This window comes from Protopterus annectens, chromosome 14.part0 (genome assembly GCF_019279795.1).
Source record: "Protopterus annectens isolate FY-2018-M chromosome 14.part0, PAN1.0, whole genome shotgun sequence".
In the NCBI taxonomy this organism is placed as follows: Eukaryota; Metazoa; Chordata; order Ceratodontiformes; family Protopteridae; genus Protopterus; species Protopterus annectens.
In genome coordinates this window covers 823,630,242-823,650,052 of record NC_056748.1, presented here as the reverse complement: position 1 = coordinate 823,650,052, position 19,811 = coordinate 823,630,242, and the positions used below count along the sequence as shown (strand labels likewise).

The following is a 19,811-nucleotide window of genomic DNA, read 5'->3' as shown; positions in this document are numbered from 1 at the left end:
AATAAATTCTCTGATTTGTCGCAATATTATAATGTATTTTTTAGATACTTTTAAGGTGTCTCTTAGTTCTAATGGTGAGAGAGCTTTGTGTTTATGTGTATCCCAGAGTGAGTAATCTTTTATTAGAGGATATTCTCCAAGATTGATCATGTTGTTATTTAGCTTGATATTAGGGTTTAAGTGAATGGGTTGGAATAAAAGAAGAGCTTTGTCTAGTTTCACGGAATTAAAAATCTCTTGGAAGGATTTGATTTTACACTTCAGGATGTGGTGTATTTTTAACTGTCTAAGAGTTAATGGGTCCAGGAAGGGAAGAGCTTTCAGATTTAAACTATTTTCCAGAGCATGATTGTACCACATTTTAACCCAAAGGGGGTTCCACGTAGGGCTGTTCAGATGGTAATTGACAATAGTAATCAACCTATTGGTCTGTAGAATTCTGTAGTAAAGTTAAAGGTCTGGCATGTCAAGGCCTCCTTTAGATTTTGGAAAAGTAAGTCTCTGATATGACATCCTTACTGATTTTGGATGCAAAATGAATTTTGCAAAAGCTTTGTATATTTTAATGAAGAAAGAGTTGGGGATGAAGGAAAAAGAAGTATGAAGGTGATAAAGAAGCTTTGGGAGGATGTTCATTTTGATGATGGATGTTTTAGATAATAGGGGAAATTTCAACTGTTGCCATCTGTACAGGTCTTGGGAGAGTGTTGACCATATTTTGGAAATGTTGGAGTGAACTATAGAAGAGAAAAAGTGGTTGAAGCAAACTCCTAGATATTTGCAATAATAAGACAAGTTAAAGGGAGAATCTGAAAAGAGGTTTTCTCTATGAGTTGCAGTGTTGATTGGGAAAATGTAGGATTTATTCAGATTAATTTTATAGTCAGAGATATGAGCAAATGTATCTAGGGTAGTCATTATTTTTTGGTGTCTGACAAAGGATGTTCAAAATAAATGTTCAGGTCATCCACAAATGCAGTTAAACTTATTTTCGTATGTAGAATTTTGGGAATTGAGTAGTGGGTTGTTTGTCTAATGGAAAGAAAGAGAGGTTCAAGATATAAGTTGAAAAGAAGAGGGGAGAGGGGGAACCCTTGTCTGGTACCATTAGAGATTTTTATTGTTTTAGATAATTTCTTATTTATATATAGGCACGTGAATGAACTATTATATAGAATCTTGATCAGATTAATGAACCCAGAGGGACTATCTAAATAAGATAGTACTATGAACAAGAAATTTTAGTTGACCCTATCAATGGTCTTACATGTGTCCAGTATCATTGCGTATCTAGGACTTTTGTCATTCTTGGTAAGGCCTATGATAGATTCTAGAGTCAGTGTATTGTCCCATGTATGTCTTTTGGACATAAAGCCTGATTGTTCTTTGGAAATCAAGCAGGCAAATACTTTTTTAAGTCTTTCAGCTAGCAAGGAGGATAGAATTTTAATGTCCAAGTTCATTAATGAGATTGGCCTGTAGTTATTCACGTTTGATAAGTCCAGATTATTTTTGGGGGGGTAGTATGGTCTTTGAGTGGTTAAGGTAGAGGTCTGAAATACCATCGAGGGATATACAATTGAATAGCTTAAGTAAAATAGGAGCTAGTATGGCTTTAAAAGTTTTACAGAAGTCATTAGAGTAACCATCTGGACCTAGAGCTTTCCCTAGCTTAAGGTTATCAATTATGTTGATTATTTCTTGAAGGCTAAAGGGGGCAAGTAGAATCTTTTTTTGTTCTTCATTGAGCTTTGGGAAAGTGATGTCGTTGAGATAGTCTTTTATCTCAGGGATTGGGATTTGTTGATTGCTTCTTGCATAAATATCTGAATGTAATTGATGGAATAAGTAGATAATTTGTGAGCCTGATTTATAAAGGGTGTCTTGGTAATGAATAAGGGCTATCCTGTGTGATTTCTGTTTGTTTTCAATTAGTATGGCTAATACTTTAGAGGGGGTTTGTAACCATTCAGAGTATTTTGTTATAAATCTTAGTTCTTGCAGGGAGGAGTTGGATTGGTGTAGATCAAATAATTCCTTTTGCTTATTTATCATTTAATTTTCCAAAGCTGGGGTGTGGTTGATTTGAAGCCTGACATCCAAATCCCTAATCTCAGATATCAGTCAGTTTTCTTTTTCTTTCATCATTTTTTTAAATAAGTGGCCTTTTGTATAAGTAATCCTCTGATCACAGTTTTACATGCAGCCCATTGGATGTCGTAGGGAATGTCTGCGTTGCAACGGTCAGTATTAAGCTCTTTAAGAGCTAAGGAAATTTTGTCAATAACTGATGAGTTATGTAGAATATTATTATTTAACTAGAAGAAAAATACAGCCAACAGCCAAAGGTCGCTCAGTGTAAAAAACGAAAACAAGTAGCAAAAAGAACCAAACGTCCACCACAGCCGATAAAACAGGAACTTTATTGCAGAGGATAAACGCTTTCACACATAGTGCTTCATCAGACCCATAAAAAAATCTCAAGTCTATAGATTTATACAATCAAACATTAATTAATCAGCCAATCAAAAGAAAACAACAATTACTGATGTATACTTCACTTCTTTAAAATAGGTTTTAAGGGTACAGCAGCATTTATTCCTGGCTGTTTATCTGCCTGCAATTTCACAATTCAGTTAGCTTCAATGTTTTCTAACCTATTACTATAATCATCCTTTCTCTTGCTAACATGTACAAGCTGTAAAATACTAATTACAAAAGAATGCCCTGGTGCCAAAGAAATATGTTTGGCCAAGGCATTAAATACATTCATACACCTAATATCACCCACATGTTGTAGGATACGCTCTTTAAGCATTCTAACCACTTTACCTACATAAAAAAATGTGCACAACTTGCACCTAGCTAAATATATCAGTCCTTTCGATCTACAGTCAGCATAAAAATATGGTTTAAACAAAAATTCAATAACAGGATGCTGAAACTCTTGTGTAGGGGATATAAAACTACAGGCTTTGCAATGTCTACATGAATAAGTGCCCAAGCGTTCTGACAAAGGCAATGGCACACGGCCTGATTTGTAACAAAGCTGTCTTCTGAGGGAAAGACTATTTTTGAAAGTATAGCAAGGTTTCTCAATCACAAATACCCTTGATTTTGTCATCAGATAATAAAACAGGCCAGAATTTCTTTACCATGTCACATACTTGATGTATATTATTCCCATAAGTTAGGGATAGTCTAACATTACTTGGTGTAGTATCCCGTGAATTGCCCTTAAAAGAAGTATAAGGGTGATTGAAGACCAGCTGGCCTCTATCAGGGCGCATAGCAGTAACCATACTAAGACTATTCTCCAAAGACTCCTCATAACTATATGAGACTCCTTAATTAATTTTTTGCTCCGCAAGAAAGAGAACTGACTGTGAAATTAGAGAATATGCAGAATGAACTTTTTGCTAAATACTCTGAGCTGCTTTATTTAGCTGAAATTGATAACATATTACTTAATGTATTAGCCTATGATGACAGGCAGCAGATGACTAAGAAAAGGAAGCTAGCAAGAGACATGATTAGTGTCATAAGTTATCGTAAATTCGATACCCCATTTGTTTTCATTCAAATAAGTCACAAACTCCTTAAGATATACGATGTCAGATCTCCATACCATCCAGCAATCATCCAAATATCTCTTCCATATATCAATTTCATCAATGCAGATGTTGTGAGCTCTGTCATAAATAATTTGGTCTTCAGTGTAGGCCATAAAAAGGTCTGTGTATATAGGAGCAAATGAGGTCCCCATGGCCGTGCCTTTGGTCTGTAAATAACATTCATTGCCATAGAATATCACATTTTTGGTTAACACATGTTCCGCCATGCATAGTAACAGTGTATTGAAACCTGGGGGGTATAATTCTGACTTTGTTAACCAATATTCCAAAGCATCTAGGCCAGCCCAATGGGGGATGTTGGTATATAATGCAGAAACATCCAAAGTATACAAATACCACCCTTCCTCAAGCTGCATATCTGTTATTATCTGGAGGAATTCAGTTGTATCTTGTATTCTTGCTCTAACAGATTGGAGCAAGGGCTCGAGATGTAATGTGAGAAATTGAGATAATGGTTCAGGGATAGAGCCTCTGCCCGAGACTATCGGTCGACCAGGTGGATGGCTTGGGTCCTTATGGATCTTAGGGAGGAAGTAAATGTAAGATGATGTTGAGTATCTTGTGTTATAATGCCTTCCTCCCTAGCTAGTTGTAAGAATACGTCTATTTTCTTTTTGAATCCTAGTGTAGGGTCAATCACCATATGTGTATAGTATCTACTATCTGATTATTGTCGCATCGCTTCGGAATTATATGCTGACCAATCCTGTACTACAATGGCACCCCCCTTGTCTGCTGTTAGTATCACTAGTTTCTTGCTGTTAGCCATTTCCACAATAGTGTCCATCTCCTTCCTGGACACATTATTCTGTTTGACGTGGGGATCCTTGAAGTTGAAGTGTAAATCTTTGAGAGTGGAGTTATACAACATGGATACAATCGGATGCATGGGTGGCATAAATGTTGATTTATGATATCTGAATCTGGCATCATTATCTAAATTGCCTTCTGTCTGAAAAAACAGTTTCAGGTTAAATAATCTATAAAACTCAAAGATATCATTAGCAAATGAATCTTCAGAAATAAAGAAACCAGGAATAAAATTAAGTCCTTTATTAAGAATTTGAATTTGTGTTGTGGACAGTGTTGTAGATGAAATGTTTAACACATTATTTCTGAACAATTAGTTTCAATAGGTCTACCATGCTTTCCACCCCTGTGTTTCCTCCCACCCCGTTTGTACCTTTGGCTAAAGGGCGCAAAGAGTTTCTTCTTTTAGAAGCTGGCGAGTCGGCAGAATGTTGTATACTGGACTCTAAAGTGGTGGAGGAATCCTCCCCTGATTCATGACAACTTGAATTATTCGATTTTTTCAGGATAGATCTGGGTCTCTTCTTTTTATTGACCTTCCTATGGGAAGGCTCAAACCTAACATGTTTGTTACTTGAAAAGGGATGCCCCCCTTCATAATCACTTAAGTCACGGTGAAATTTACCCATTTTTTTATCTTTCAGTGTCTGTTCAAAGCTGAGAAGGTCCTGTCCCAATTTCTGAAGGTTATTAGAATAGCCCTCCTGACCTTCAAATTTACTGAAATCATTACACATATCAGTGATTTCTAATATGTGTTTGTCTATGGTCCTCTCATGATATGCCACCAAAATTTTAACAAATTCCTTTGCTGATTTGTGTTGAGCTTCTGCCCATTGTTCCAATAAAATGGAATCTGCTTCAGAGACCAGTGGTTGTATTTTTACCCTCAGTCCTCTAGGTGATATATCTTTGGCCAAGTAGGCTTTAAAAAGTTTAGCATGCCACACGTTCGCCCTTAATGCCCTCATACTTTTTTTCAGTTTATGAAAGGAAGTTTCACAACTGTTAATTGTTGCAGAAGCTTCCTTATTAATATCTTGCCCCAAATTAGTAAGTCCAAATGCTGCTAAATCATTCCTATCAGCTGAGAGGCCCCTCAGTAATTCTGTAAGATCCATAATAAAAATATCAATCCTGTTACAACATACAATAGGTCACGAATAGATAATGGAATCTGGATTATCTAAACAGTGCCAGGTCCCCACCAAAAATCTAATGAGAAAAAGTATCTTTAAGTGTGAGGACTACACAGGCCCCTGTTAGACTAATATATATACGAAAGTTGACACATAAAATGTTTGAAGCATAGACCAACTGGATGTAAACAATGATAGCTACTATATTAAATGAGTCTGGATCGACCCCTACTCCAAGTGCTATGTTTACACCCTGGTCATAAATATCAACTATGAATCAAGGAACAATAACAGTCCCTGTATAAATATGCAGTACTGAGTTCCAATAAAAATAAACATGTATGTGACCATTCAATGTTTGATAATTTATGTTGTGCCAAAAAACTGAGGGGACCTCACCTGAAGGTAAAATTTGAATGAATTTGGAAATACTAAAAAAGGGGAGAAAAAAAGGGAGAAGAAATTATTGGGCCACTGTTATAACTAAGTTACCAATTATAAAACCTGCAATGACCAGGACAGAACCTTCACTTTCAAAAGAGGTTAAAATGCTAAATATCTCTAAGAATTTAGGGCCCTCAGGCCAGCAATGAAATTTCTTGTTTCCATTGTAAACTGCATCTATTATATGGGTAAACCTGAAAAAAATTCTTTAGATATCCCGACCAGCAAGTTTCAGTTTCATTAGTACAACATTAATGAAATTATTAATTGTCAAGATAAAAATACAGTACTGTATTAAGATGCCTGTATATATTAATGTTGAAGCATAATATGCTTGTGTCCAGGACTCATATAGTGGGGGTACCTGATGAAACAAACATAGACTGAAGTTTTTAATATTTGAGATAAATGTCTTACTTATAATATCTGGTCCAATAGTCCTAAGAGGTAAAGCTATATATTTTTTAAGACTGTTATGGACCAAAAGATCCAAAAGATGCTGAATATTAAAGTTGCATTATCTGTTAACAAACTGCATTAAATCCTTCAATCTCATTCAACCATAATATATCACATCTGATGTGCAACTGTAGTATAACCACTGTAAGTCAAATATAACAATTCTGATGCGACATGAAACTTTCAAGAGAAACAAAACTTATATTAAAGCCCTTAGACCTCGCCCATGTAATGGAAGAGTCCAAAAGCCAAGAGTTATCACATTAAAACCGAGTGGGTGTCATAAAACCAAGAAACATCCCCACCAGTATCTATCGTTTAGGTGCCCACGTTGGAATAGTTACCATAAATCAAATATCAAACATTCAAACTCTGATGTTACATAGAACCTTCAGAAAAAGCTGAAGATTAAGTGAAAAAACATCATTCTCACATATATGTAACATTTTTACCCAAAACCATATAAATCTGAAGGTCCAAAATTATTTCAGTAAAACAAAGCGGGTGTCATCCGCTTACAATGTCGAGACCTTCCATTTGTATGCCAGCATTAATACAGACCCTATAATTCACATCGAGCACTGATGAGAAAGTCTTTACATTTGTTTAACCTTAATAGTCCAAGATTCTTCAGCATACCAAGCGAATATTATAAAAAAAGCATCCGTTTTATTAGCACGACATTCCGTTTATGTCCCTACGTTGAAAAAGTTCCAATAGTTTCCGTCAAGCACTGAACTAGTATTGGAAAATATTTATGAGGCTTATATGGCCATGAAAGTATACAATTGTTCCAGCAAAAATAAAGCAGGTGTATATAATCCAAGAAAACATCCGCTTTCAGTTGCAAGATCTTCCTATCCATATATTCATGTTAAACAGTCCCAATCACTCACACGGACAGACAGCTGATACACCTGCTAATCAAACCCGATCATCTGGGGCTGAACAGCCGCAACTTCCTTCTACATCTGGTATGCAGCCAACAGTTGGCTTTGTTAATGCTGTGGATACTTCAGCCTCTAAGAACTCTAATGGGACTCTTACTACTACTGTTTCTGCTATTAATATTTCTACTTCGGCTCATAACTTGACTGGGGTGAGACCTAAAGATAGTACAGCCGTACTTTTGGATAATGTTTTTTTAAACTTTCCGGCCCCTTTCAGACTACCGCAGATGCAGAGCAGGGGGCGGAGCTCCAGTTTGGGACAGAAGAGGTGGAAACCGTCCCTGGAGAATGATCCAACTATAGGAGAGAGCCACAGAAAGAGAGCTCTTCATTAGTATATAATTTATCATCATTTTCTTTAACACCTGAGCAAGTAAATGTCTTGGATAGAAGTCTTAAGTTTTGTGCCCTCTCAACCAGTTTTATCAGAAGATGTGTTACTTGATATTAAACTGTTTTTACATAACATAGCTCTCAAACTAGTATTTGGAGAGCACACTAACATGTCTGTTGCACTCAAACAAACTAGCACTTTTGTTCCACAATTATCTCCTGTGCTTGAGACTTTTTTTTAAAATTGTAGAAAAGGAGTTGCTCAGCATTGATATGAGAAAGAACAATTTCTACAATTTGTCACCTGATGAATTTATGGCACTACATGAATTACGAACTAATGACAATTTGACCATACATCCAGCAGATAAAGATGGATCCATAGTGGTCCTAGATACTGTTAAATATAATTTATGTATGACTGCTATGCTTAATGATGACTCTACTTATGAGCGTATTACTGATAATGAGTTGAATCTTATTATTAATAATATACATAGTTATTTGTATGAATTATTAATGGAACAAGTCATTAATAAGGGGTTATATGACTTTATGTTAGTGTTGGAACTCATGATACTAGTCACATACATGGTTTACCTAAGGTGCATAAGTCTCTCACTGACCCACCTCTGCATTCAATAGTTTTGGGCAGGGGATGGGCCACTGAATTCATGTCTATTTTTTTAGAGAGACAACTTAAGAAACCCCTGGAGATGGCTGGAAGCTGCTATCCTAATGGAGTCCTGATGTAGGCTTGCCTGCTGTCCCTGCATGAATAGTTCATATCTACAGTCTTAAAGCTCCTGGGAAAAGCATAATGTCATCTGATATTTTGATCGATAAGCAACTCTGTTTAAGAGCCTTAAATAGTTAAAGTCGGCTCTTCTAACATGTTATGCAGAGTCGTATGCACATAAATTTGAGCTCCAGATCACCAGAACAGAACCTTACCATACTCATTCCTTTGATAAAGTCTGGTTATTAGCACATCTGTCTGTGTGCCTCAGACTTCGCTAGGAGAGACTTTAGTTGCGTGGTAGGGATACATAGAGAATACCATCTTATGACTCCTCGAATCAGGGTGAAACTACAGGGAGCACTAAATATCAGTGCGGTGAAATAACTTAAACAGATCGGCGGTTGTCACCGCATTAGGGACCCAGTAGCATCCTTGTACCATTATATAGCTTCATAAGGACTAGGGTTGATAGCATCTCATTTCATTGACTAAAAATTGACATTACTTAGAAGAGATGTCATTGACCTGGCTGATTTCTGACCCATAATAACTCTCTTAAGGTAAGTTTAGACTGAGAGACAGTTCATATTAGGGAATACCTTGATTTGTAATTACAAGTCTCCAGACCCAAGATTCCCAGCTATTCTCCTCACTTTAATAAAACTTCTGGCAGAGTTTCCCTGGTTCTGTAGCATCTTGAGTGCTTCATTCTGGGCTAGGAGAGTCTTTTAGGCTGCAAAGAGAGAAAGGGAATTTTAAAAAGCCATCTTGAGCCAGTTTGAGTCAGGCTGACAGTGCAGGAAGCACTCAAACTTTCTTGCTGTGCATTTGCTAATAGGGACACCATTTGCCATTGCTTAAGGGTCCCCCTGGCAACCTCACTACAAGCAAGTCGTACCTGGTGTCTAGAATAGAGCGCAACTCTTTTCTTTTAATAGAAATTAATTAGCGAAGTGACAGTTGGTGTTTATTTGAGTCCAGGTCGGAAGGAAGAGTCCAGAAAAGGTGTACAATGGCTCTGATAAAGAAGAGAATGAAGCATTATTTATTTATTTATAAGCTTCAGGTAGTTTTCCAAAACATTTTTGGAATATCGGGTTAGCTTCCTTTGGCGAGGCCATTGTATATTTTATTTCGTTCTGAAAAAAGAGAGTGTATTATGGAATCTCATTTGAAATTTAATCTTCCGTTTAATTAGGTCTGCATAGTATGGAAATAGTTTGTGGCGTCTTTCCTTGATTTCTAAATGGAGATCTTGGGAAATGGAAATAGAATATGTATTCCAGTTTAAGTGCTTATGTTTTTTGTAGGCAGTTAAAATATCTTGAACATCTTGATAATTGAGGTGCTTCACATAGAATGATCCAGGGCTTGAATTGGTTTGACTTTTATATAGAGCTCGGTGCTCTCTTTCAATAATATATTCAGATGGCAACTCTCTTGTATGCATTAATGAATTGAAAATTTGCTTCAGTGTTGGTATCAGTTGATTTTGCTCATACTTTTCTGGTAATCCTCTTATGATCAGATTATTTCTTCTGCTACTCGCTTCTAAGTCTAGTAATTTTGCTTGTATGTCCGCTAAGGCCATATCTTTAATCTTCACTTCTGATTTTAGTATATCTAACTCCATTTCATTGGATTTGATTCTCCCTTCTACAGAATCCATTCTATCAGCAATTTGTGCCACCAAATGTACTGAGCTGGTCCGAGAAGCCTTGGACAGCAGATTGTAGAGGTATAAGGGTGCTCTTTAGGTCCTCCGTGCTAATGTTATTTTCAGCCTTTTGTTTAGAGCAGTCTTTATTTAGTTCTTGTTGTGCTTTAGAAGTTTTTTGTCTTTTAGGTGTAACATCTTTTTCTGGGGAAACTATTGCTGATAGCTTGGTTTTGGAGGTTTGAGTATCCATTCCTTCTGCTTCTTTAGGCATTTTTTCACCGTGGCTTTGATTTCTTGTTTCCCTTGTGGTTGCTGTCTGCTTTTGAGGTGCTGTAGCCTTCAGGCCTCTATTATACACGTGTAGACTCGTGCAGTATTCCTTTTAAGCAGAAAAACAGGGTTAAACAGATGGTAAACACATATTTTTGAGGGTTATTAGTATAAAACCAGGATCCTTGCAGTTTTTACTTCTTCTGCTGTTTGTAGCTGCCGATTTGCTGGCTAATGCAGTAATTTACTATATAAGGTTGAGAGCTACATGGTGAGGGTGCTACTCAGACGACCACCATCTTGGAATAACCCAAATGTCATTCACAGAGGCTCTCTAGAATGAAAGGTCACTAACGTGGACACTGATCTGGTGGAGTGAGCCTTGACTTTAGTTGGTAGTGATATTTTATTCTGTTGATAGACAAAAGTAATGCAATCTCTCAACCACTTTGATAAGGTGACTTTGTACTGACCTGCCCAGTCTTGCACCTGAAAAGGATAGGAACAGCTGATCCAATTTCTTGAATGATTTAGTTCTGTTTAAGGAAAAATGTAATTGTTTATGAACATCTAATAGTGTAAACGATATTCTCCTTTGTTAGAAAAATCTGGGAAGAAAACTGGCAAATCAATGGACTGGTTGAGATTTGACTGAAATAACCTTGGGCAGGAAGGAGGGATTAGTCTGAAGTGATACTCTCTCTTTATGGAAAAAGATGTATGGGTGATTAACACAGAAAGCTTGTAACTCTGACATTCTCCTGGATGAGGTGATGACTACCAGAAATAATGTTTTCCATGACAAATAGTTCATATCACAGGTGGCTGAAGGTTCAAATGGTTGACAAGTTAGAGTTTGTAAGACTAGTGTCAAATTTCAAGGTTCAATAGGGTCTTTAAGAGGTGGTCTCAAATGTAAGACTCCCTTTAGGAAGGTTTTGCATTGACGGTGGGACATTAATGAAGAATCATTAAAACTATTATGAAAATTGGAGGTAGCTGCTACGTGAACTGTAATGGTAGAGGCTGAGGCCCCTGATTGGAGTAAAGTTGACAAGTATTTTAAGACTTTGTGGACCAGGGCTGAGAAGTAGTCTATTTCTTGGTCTTTAGTCCAGAACACAAACCTGTCCCATTTACTGCGATAAAGTTTCCTGGTGGATGGTTTATGAGAGTTTAGAAGTATCTTTCGCACCGGGGAGTTGGGGTTATTCGGTCTGGCAATCAGTGGAAGTGAAGAAACCAAGCTATCACCTTGAGACTCAGTAGATTGGGATGGACCAGCCCATGTGGATGAGACAAGAGTCCTGGGGTTGGATCCAGTCTATGGGTGGTGGACCAGGTGAGGCCACAGGATGGGAAACCAGACTTCACGGGCCCAAAAAGGTGCAATGAGGATTACCTTGCTTCTCAACCGTTGTGCTTTTTTTAAAAAACGTGGAATCAGAGGAAGGGGAGGGAAGGCATAAAGCAGTCCTGAGGCCAATTGTGTATCAGAGCATATCTCGGTGACTTCCCCTGAGGGGGGATCTGGGTGAAGTAGTTGCTGCATCTGTGGTTCGTGGGAGAGGCAAATAGATTGCAGCAAGGCTGGCCACAACAACAAAAGATTTGTGAATGAAGTAACACACTAGAGTCTGACCACCACAATAAATGGATTGATTTTATTTCGGACAAGCGCTTTCACGTGTATCAAACACGCTTCTTCAGATCCTTAACAAAAATGTTCAACTAAACCATGCATATTTATATACTGAGTAATTCCTCTTTAATTAAACAATACACTTAATCAATCAAGCAATTAAAACAGATGCAACAATTTAAAACAGTTTAAAACCATTGTTGTAAAAGCAGCTTTAAACACAAAATGAAGTAAAATAAAGCATCGCTGTATGTTTTACTCAACAGATTTATATAGCAAGTCTGCGTAGAAATATAACATAAGCCATCATAAAACACCTTAAATAAGCTCCTAACTGTGATCTGTGTAAAAAACTATTCGTTAAATGTAGTCCAAAACAAGACTAAATCTAAAATATATGATTGTTCCAAGACTAGTACATGGAATCATGCACCCTGACCATACGGCAGACCAGATACTAAGACTTGCGAAAATTCGCAGAATGCCTACGTTGACAGGTTACTATCAGTGAATGCATTATATCCAATAAGAACCCATATGTTGTATTGTTTAAATATATATGTATGAACCACATAAAGACGTATCTGTGAACCAGCAGATGTACGTGTCTCATACCAGTGCATAAAAACTATAAGAACTATCGTATGAGAAATGAAATCGTTGAGACAAATCAGCGATCATGTGGTGCAAAACATTAGGACAAATATAAAAACATATGTTTGTTGAGACCTCCTCAAACAGAATGAATAACCTTCCCATTCTTCAACAAATAAAGTGCTTGTGCTTATAAATAATATAAAACACAGTTAAGTTATAAAAACAGTTCCAAACTCATTTAACACTATATGTCTCAGAAATAGGTTCGGAGCACATGATTCACTGTATAATAGTAGTTTAGTGTACGTTAATCTAAAAACATATATAGTCAATGTCTAAGCTACTGACTGCAAAGTTAGATATGTATAACCGTAAATGTTAACAAATATCAAGAAAGCAAGGATGCAGAGCCATTAAAATTCGGTAGCAAGTATATGCTAACGTATAAAAATATAGAACATTGCTCATAATACAAGATGACATGTAAATATGTTATAAGCTCGTAAGCATGTGTACAAAGGCGTTCATAGTGTGTAAGTGTAAATAATATATCCGTGTATGTCTATATGTGATGAACTGTAGGAATAGCTATAAAGTTAGAGTTTAGCATAACATTCAAGAATGATGAATGGGTGAATAAATAAATAAATAAATGGATGAATAATTGATGAGATAATTGATCTAAAAGAATAATGCACCTGCAAGAACTATATCTGGTATCCAGAAAACAATTATGAATATGTTGAAATGTAATGAATTAACTGTATGAGATATGAATGAATATTTAAGTAATCTGATAAGAATAGGAGGGCAAAACTCAAATACTCAGTTCATCATGCAATAAGCATATACGTACACCTATAAGTTATGCTGCTGGCTTATGTATTGAGTATCAATGCATTTATACATAAAATGAAAACATATAATAAAAAAGCCAATTTAAAATACACCTCAAGAATATATATATATATATGTGTATTCCCAGGACAAGACATGATATAAGTATTGTTTTATACTATATAAAAGTAGGTGAACCCCTAGCATTGTTCACTATAGCTTGCATGACCATAAGAGGCATTCTACTATTGTCAGTGTATCTATCAAAAAATAGGTCCTGCTTCCAAGATGACTATGATAATCCTTCATTTAGCATTACGTGCTTTCAGTGGTGCCCTTACACTTACGTACTGATTTAATCCTGGGTTATATTGAGCCTTAAGCCTAAAAATCCATGAAAGCTCAACTTGCTCTAAATCATTAAAAATGTCTCCCTCTCTCACACAAGGTGTGACCACCTGTAGGACTCTGAAGACAAAAGAATGTCCTGGATTGTACATGATGTGTCTCGCTAAAGCATTTTTAGTATCACATTTCTTAATGTCATTGACGTGTTCATGAATCCTTTCCTTTAGAGTCCTGGTTGTCATTCCAACGTAAAATGCTCTGCATACTTGACAAGTAGCCATATATATCAAGTTCTTATCATCACATGTAGCTAAAAAATGTGGTTCGAACTTGAAAGTTAATGTGGGGTGTATAAATATTTGATCACTCGTGATCATAACACATATGCTGCATTTCATACAGGGAAATGTGCCTAATCTCTTGTCCTTGGGAGCTTTGGATCACTTATTAGAGCTGCATGGTTCTATACATAGTAACCTACTAAGATTTTTACTATTACGATAAGTAAAGGAGGGTGTAGGACCTACTAGCTCTGCTATTCGTGAATCTGTTAAGAGAATGTGCCAATTCCTGAAAATAACATCTCTAACGTGTTTAATGTCGCTGGTGTATCTCAAGTTGAGTCTTACTCTGGAACTGTCAAAAGTCTTTCTAGAGTAACTAAAACATCTATTAGCTCTGTCTTTTCTGCTCACTGTTTTCTCACCATATAAGATATAATCTCTAATGCCCTGTACTTTCACTGGATCACCGTGGAATCAGAGGAAGGGGAGGGAAGGCATAAAGCAGTCCTGGGGCCAATTGTGTATCAGAGCATATCTCGGTGACTTCCCCTGAGGGGGGATCTGGGTGAAGTAGTTGCTGCATCTGTGGTTCGTGGGAGAGGCAAATAGATTGCAGCAAGGCTGGCCACAACAACAAAAGATTTGTGTTGTTATTACGGGGCTGAGAGACCACTCATGAGGCATCAAAATGTTTCTGCTCAATTTGTCCACAATCACATTGGAACTCCCAGGAATGTGCATTGCTGTCAGAAAGTGGTTGATATGTATCACCCATTACCACACTCTCAGTGATTCCCAACATAGAGGGTAGGATCTGGTTCCTCTTTGCTTGTTGATGTACCAGACTACTGACATATTGTCTGACTGGATGCCAATTATCCCTGATGGAAGGGTCGCTTGAAATGCTTGCAGTGCTAGAAGAACCACCCTCAGTTCTAGGACATTGATATGCAGATTGGCCTCTAAGGGGGACCAAGTCCCTTGGACGGTTCTTCCCTGACAATGCTCCCCCACCCCATCAGGGAGTCGTCCATGGTGACTGTGGCCTTGGGTTGAGGGGGGTGAAAAGGGGCAACTCCATAACTCTTCTTCTGGTTTCATCCACCAACTCAGATCTTGTTTGCAACGGTTTGTTATGCGAATCAGATAAGTCATTGGGATCATTATTATAGACCACTGAGAGGCTAGGAGCCATTGAAGCAGCCTCATATGGAATCTTGCCAGTAGAACCAGCGTGATCATTGCTGCCATTTAACCCAGAAGTTGTAAGACCAATTTTATTTTATTTATTTATTTTACATCTGTTGCTCCAACTGGATTACAAGTCCATTTTCAGTGGAGGCCCGGGGAGAAAAGTTCCAAGAGAACAATTTTTTACAAAACATAGTTTTAAGGACAGACTTTTGACATACAATTTCCATAGAAGAGACTTTGACATACATATTAACTAACAGATAGGATACATTAGTTCTCTACAATATAATATTACATTTTAGAAGATATTCCTAAGTTTAGGATTCCTGTGATAGATTTACCATCAGAGTAAAAGCAGAGAGATGTAGAATAAGGCTCCAAGAGAGCAGACGATGCTTGCTACAGTTGAGAAGGATAACAAATTGATTTACTATATGTCTTCACCTGGTTTTAGTTGAGAAGGATAACAAATTGATTTACAATATGTCTTCTCCTAGTTTTAGTGGCTTATGGAAAGCAGAACACTGCTGGGGTAGCCCAATTGGGCTGGAACTAGATCTTGAGAGAGTATCACTTGCAGTTGAGATCTCAACCTTTGCAATCTGTGCTGAGGTAGAGCAACTAGGCAGGATTTTGTGTCAAACATCGCCCCAATGAATTTTAAGTTTCTGAACCGGCACTAGGTTTGACTTTTTGTGGTTTATAGAGATGCCCAACTTGTTTGCTAGTTTTAAAGTGTAGTCTACCACCTGAAGCAGTAGACTATTGGTTGCAGCGGTAAGGAGCCAATTGTCTAAATATGGAAACACACAGAATTTTTGCAGTCTCAAGTGAGCTATTACTACTGACATGCATTTGGTGAACCCCCTGGGGACTGTGGAGAGACCAAAGGGCAGTACTCTAAATTGGTAGTGATTGGCTCACAGCCAGAAGCAGAGATATCTTCTGGATCATTTGTCCATTTTTATGTGGTAATATGCATCCTGAAGATCTATGGAGCACATCCAATCATCTTTTTCCAAAAAAGGAAGGATAGACTGAACCATGACCATCCAGAATTTCATCTGTCTGATAAACTTGTTCAAGATGCTGAGATCCAAAGCTGGTCTCCAGTACTCTGTCTTCTTTGGCACTAAAAAGAATCTTGAATAAAACCCGGAGCCTATTTGGTCTGGTGGGACTATTTGGATGACTCTTTTTTTCTAGCAGCCTTAGAATTTCTTGTGCTGCCCCATCCCTTTAACTGGGTGGAATGTTGGGGATTCACCTTAGATGTCTTGGATAAATGCCAAAGGGAATATGGTAACCTCTGGTCAAGATCATCTGCACCCAAGAATCTGAAGTTATTGAATGCCAGGCCAAGTGGTGCAGAGAGAATCTTCCCCTGAATGCTTCCAGAGGTAAGCAATCAGGCCACTCTTCAGGAGCACTGATAGGGTTGTCCAGAGAAGGAATCCCTGGACCCCTGGTTTTGCGGGCCCCATTTGCCACGGGAGGGGAGTCTTCCAGAAGAGTCCCCCCCTGCCCCGAGGAGAGAACACACCACATGCATCACAAAAAGACCCTTGGGATTTCTTGAACCACATCTTTCTGCTTCTCTAATTCCTGGTGTAGGATCATTGTGGGCAGAAAACCATATGACCAAGGCAGATAGGGTCTTTCTGTCTTTCTCACACCTGGCTTTAACCTTTGGGCCAAACAAGGAAGACTCATCAACAGGAGCATTGACAAAGGAAGACTTGAAGGGGTGCACAAAGTTACACAAGCGCATCCAGGCGTAACGTCTCATAACAACGCCTGAACCCGCAGCTCTGGCTGCCCCCTCAGTTGCATGGGCAATCAACCACATGGAGGAGTTAGAAATGGACTCCAGGGTGGCAAGCTGTGAGGCAACTTTGTCAAGTACCTCATCAGACAATGCTCTGCCAAGGTTCCTGAAAGGTCTATAATCAGGTCCCTCTGAAGATGGGTAAAATGTGACAGGTAGTTCAGAGACCATATGGCAAAGGTCGCTGAAGCATAAACCCACTTCCCTAGTCTGTCTATCATCCGGGACTCCCTGTTCATAGGATGGACAGTTGAACTCTCTACTGCAAGTTCTTTTCTAGTGGCCGCCACTGCCACCACTATAGAATCTGCTGCCAAGCCTTTGGATCAATGAGGGTGATCCTGTGGAGGAGAAAGAAATGTATCCGGCCTCCAGGGAATTGGCTCAGTGGTGTCAGGGGCCTTCCAAGCGTGCTGCACAATGAACTTGACTAGCTCATCTGCAGGTGGGATCACCCAGGAAGTAGAGGGTTGAGCACAGAAAGCATACGTTATCCCACAACCACCTAGTTTATATAGCATCAAAACAAAGGGTAAAAGGGGAGCATAGAGAAGCTAAAATGCTAACAGGAAAGAGAAAGATCCCAAACTAAAGCAGAGTTTTCATTGTATAATACCTTAAAGCTCCTTTGATGGAGGCCCATGGGATATACGTAAATAGTCCCTTAAAGACATTCAGGTGTTTGACTTCTAAGGTTTCTTGATGCCCACTGATTTTTTTTAACTTTTTTTAAAGTTCCTATGATGCATTCAGACCTTTAAAGTCAAACACAAATCAAAATGTTTATTCCAATCAAATTAAAATCAGTCTTTGCAGTCTATAATCCTTTTAGTAAATTTCATCTGTGCACACTCCTGAACTAACAAACTACCCTTTGTGTAGTAAAGTATTAGACAGCTGATTGCTGATTATTGCTTGTATATAAGAAGGTAGCCTAAACCCAGCAAACTAGGAAGACCGTTCCTCAATCAGAGCCTCAGTGATGGGTAAGTAGGGGATTTCTAGAAGATATCAAATTCATGGAGTTTTGTATCCCATTCGGGCCTTTATGAATTTAGCCAGGTTGAATTACTTTCAGTGACAGAGCAGGATTCAAAGTTTGCTTGAGGTCTGCAGCAATGGAATAAAATGTAGCCTACTGTCTGATAGGTTGTTGAAAACTAACATCTGCTTATAAGAGAAATATTGTAAATACTGTACCTAATTCTGTAAAGCAAAGGTGGCTATTTTATTCTGTCTGGCTTTCCATTCTGTCTGGAGCAATAAACCTCTGCTTTTGTATGAGTGCCTTTTCAAACTTACAGTGTATATATATATATATATATATATATATATATATATATATATATATATATATATATATATATATATATATATATATATACATATATATATATATATATATATATATATATATAGATATAGATTATATATATAGTTTCATAGTTTCATAGTTTAGTACTAGGCTATCTGCCCTGGGGTATTTGTAAGCCTAGCCATAGTGATGTGGCTTTTGCCACCCCATGAAATGGTACAAAAATGTAAAGAATAAATTTAGAATACTGTGCCTCTGTCTAGTAGTGACACAATGAAGGTCCCCTTAAATAATAGAATTAGTTTACTGTGCCCCTGTCTAGCAGTGACACAGATGTGACCCCTGGGGTAAACTTACGATCGCCCATCCACTCATCAAGATTTCTCTTGAAGAGAATCAGTGAGGGGCTCTGCCTAATATGAACTGGGATCTTATTCCAAAGCATGGGAAGTCTCTGGGTTATGAATCTATCCCTCCAGCATGTCCTATTCATACTTGTGCCAAGGTTTAAGTCTTTAGCTCTCATGGTCCTGATGGATTTGGATTTTTTTGAGGTGGAGCATGTCCATCAGATCCTGATTGGACATGGCCTTGTACGTCAGGCAGAGATCACCTCTGAGCAGGCGGTATGCTACTGAATAGAGCTGAAGTTTATTTAGTCTGGCAGAATAAGACATATGTTGGAGACCCTTGATCCTCTTGGTGAGGTACTTTTGTGGTCTCTCCAGCTGTTGCAAATGCCGGGTGAGGTAGATACCAAATGGGGCATTGTACTCAATCATGGGTCTGATGAGGGAGGAGTATAGGGGTACAATGACATCCTTGGATCTGGATGTGAATCCCTTCATGATGTGGTGTGCAAGGTAGAATGTTTTTCTAACCACTTTGGCAACGTGGGTGTCAAATGAGAGGTCGCTGTCGACTTGGGTCCCTAGGTCTCTGATTACTTTTTCCGTACTCAGTGGGTTGCTGTCTATGTGATAATTTGTGGGTACTTTGTTTTTCCCAAAGGGGATGACTATACATTTTTGGCATTTCGTTTAAGGCCGTGACTCTGGCACCAGTTGTCCGTTTCAGTGAGGCCGGTTTGTAGGATGTATGTGTCCGCTGGTGTATCGACTATGGCGCCTAGTTTGCAGTCATCTGCGAACTTTGTCAGCCACAACCCTCACATGTTTGCTTTAACATCTGAGAAATAAATGCCGAACAAGAGGGGTCCCAGGACAGATCCCTGTGGGACACCACTTGTGACTGGCTTTGAGTCTGACATTGCTCCAGCGATTTTAACTTTATGGGTTCTGTCCTTTAGCCAGTTTGCAACCCA

At 38.2% G+C, this 19,811-nt stretch overlaps 1 protein-coding gene across 1 annotated transcript in view; it reads right to left on the bottom strand.

The window, feature by feature from the left end:
• PIK3AP1 (phosphoinositide-3-kinase adaptor protein 1) overlaps positions 1–19,811 on the bottom strand; it is a 1,872,143-nt gene that overhangs the window by 1,536,566 nt on the left and 315,766 nt on the right. The window lies entirely within an intron of this gene.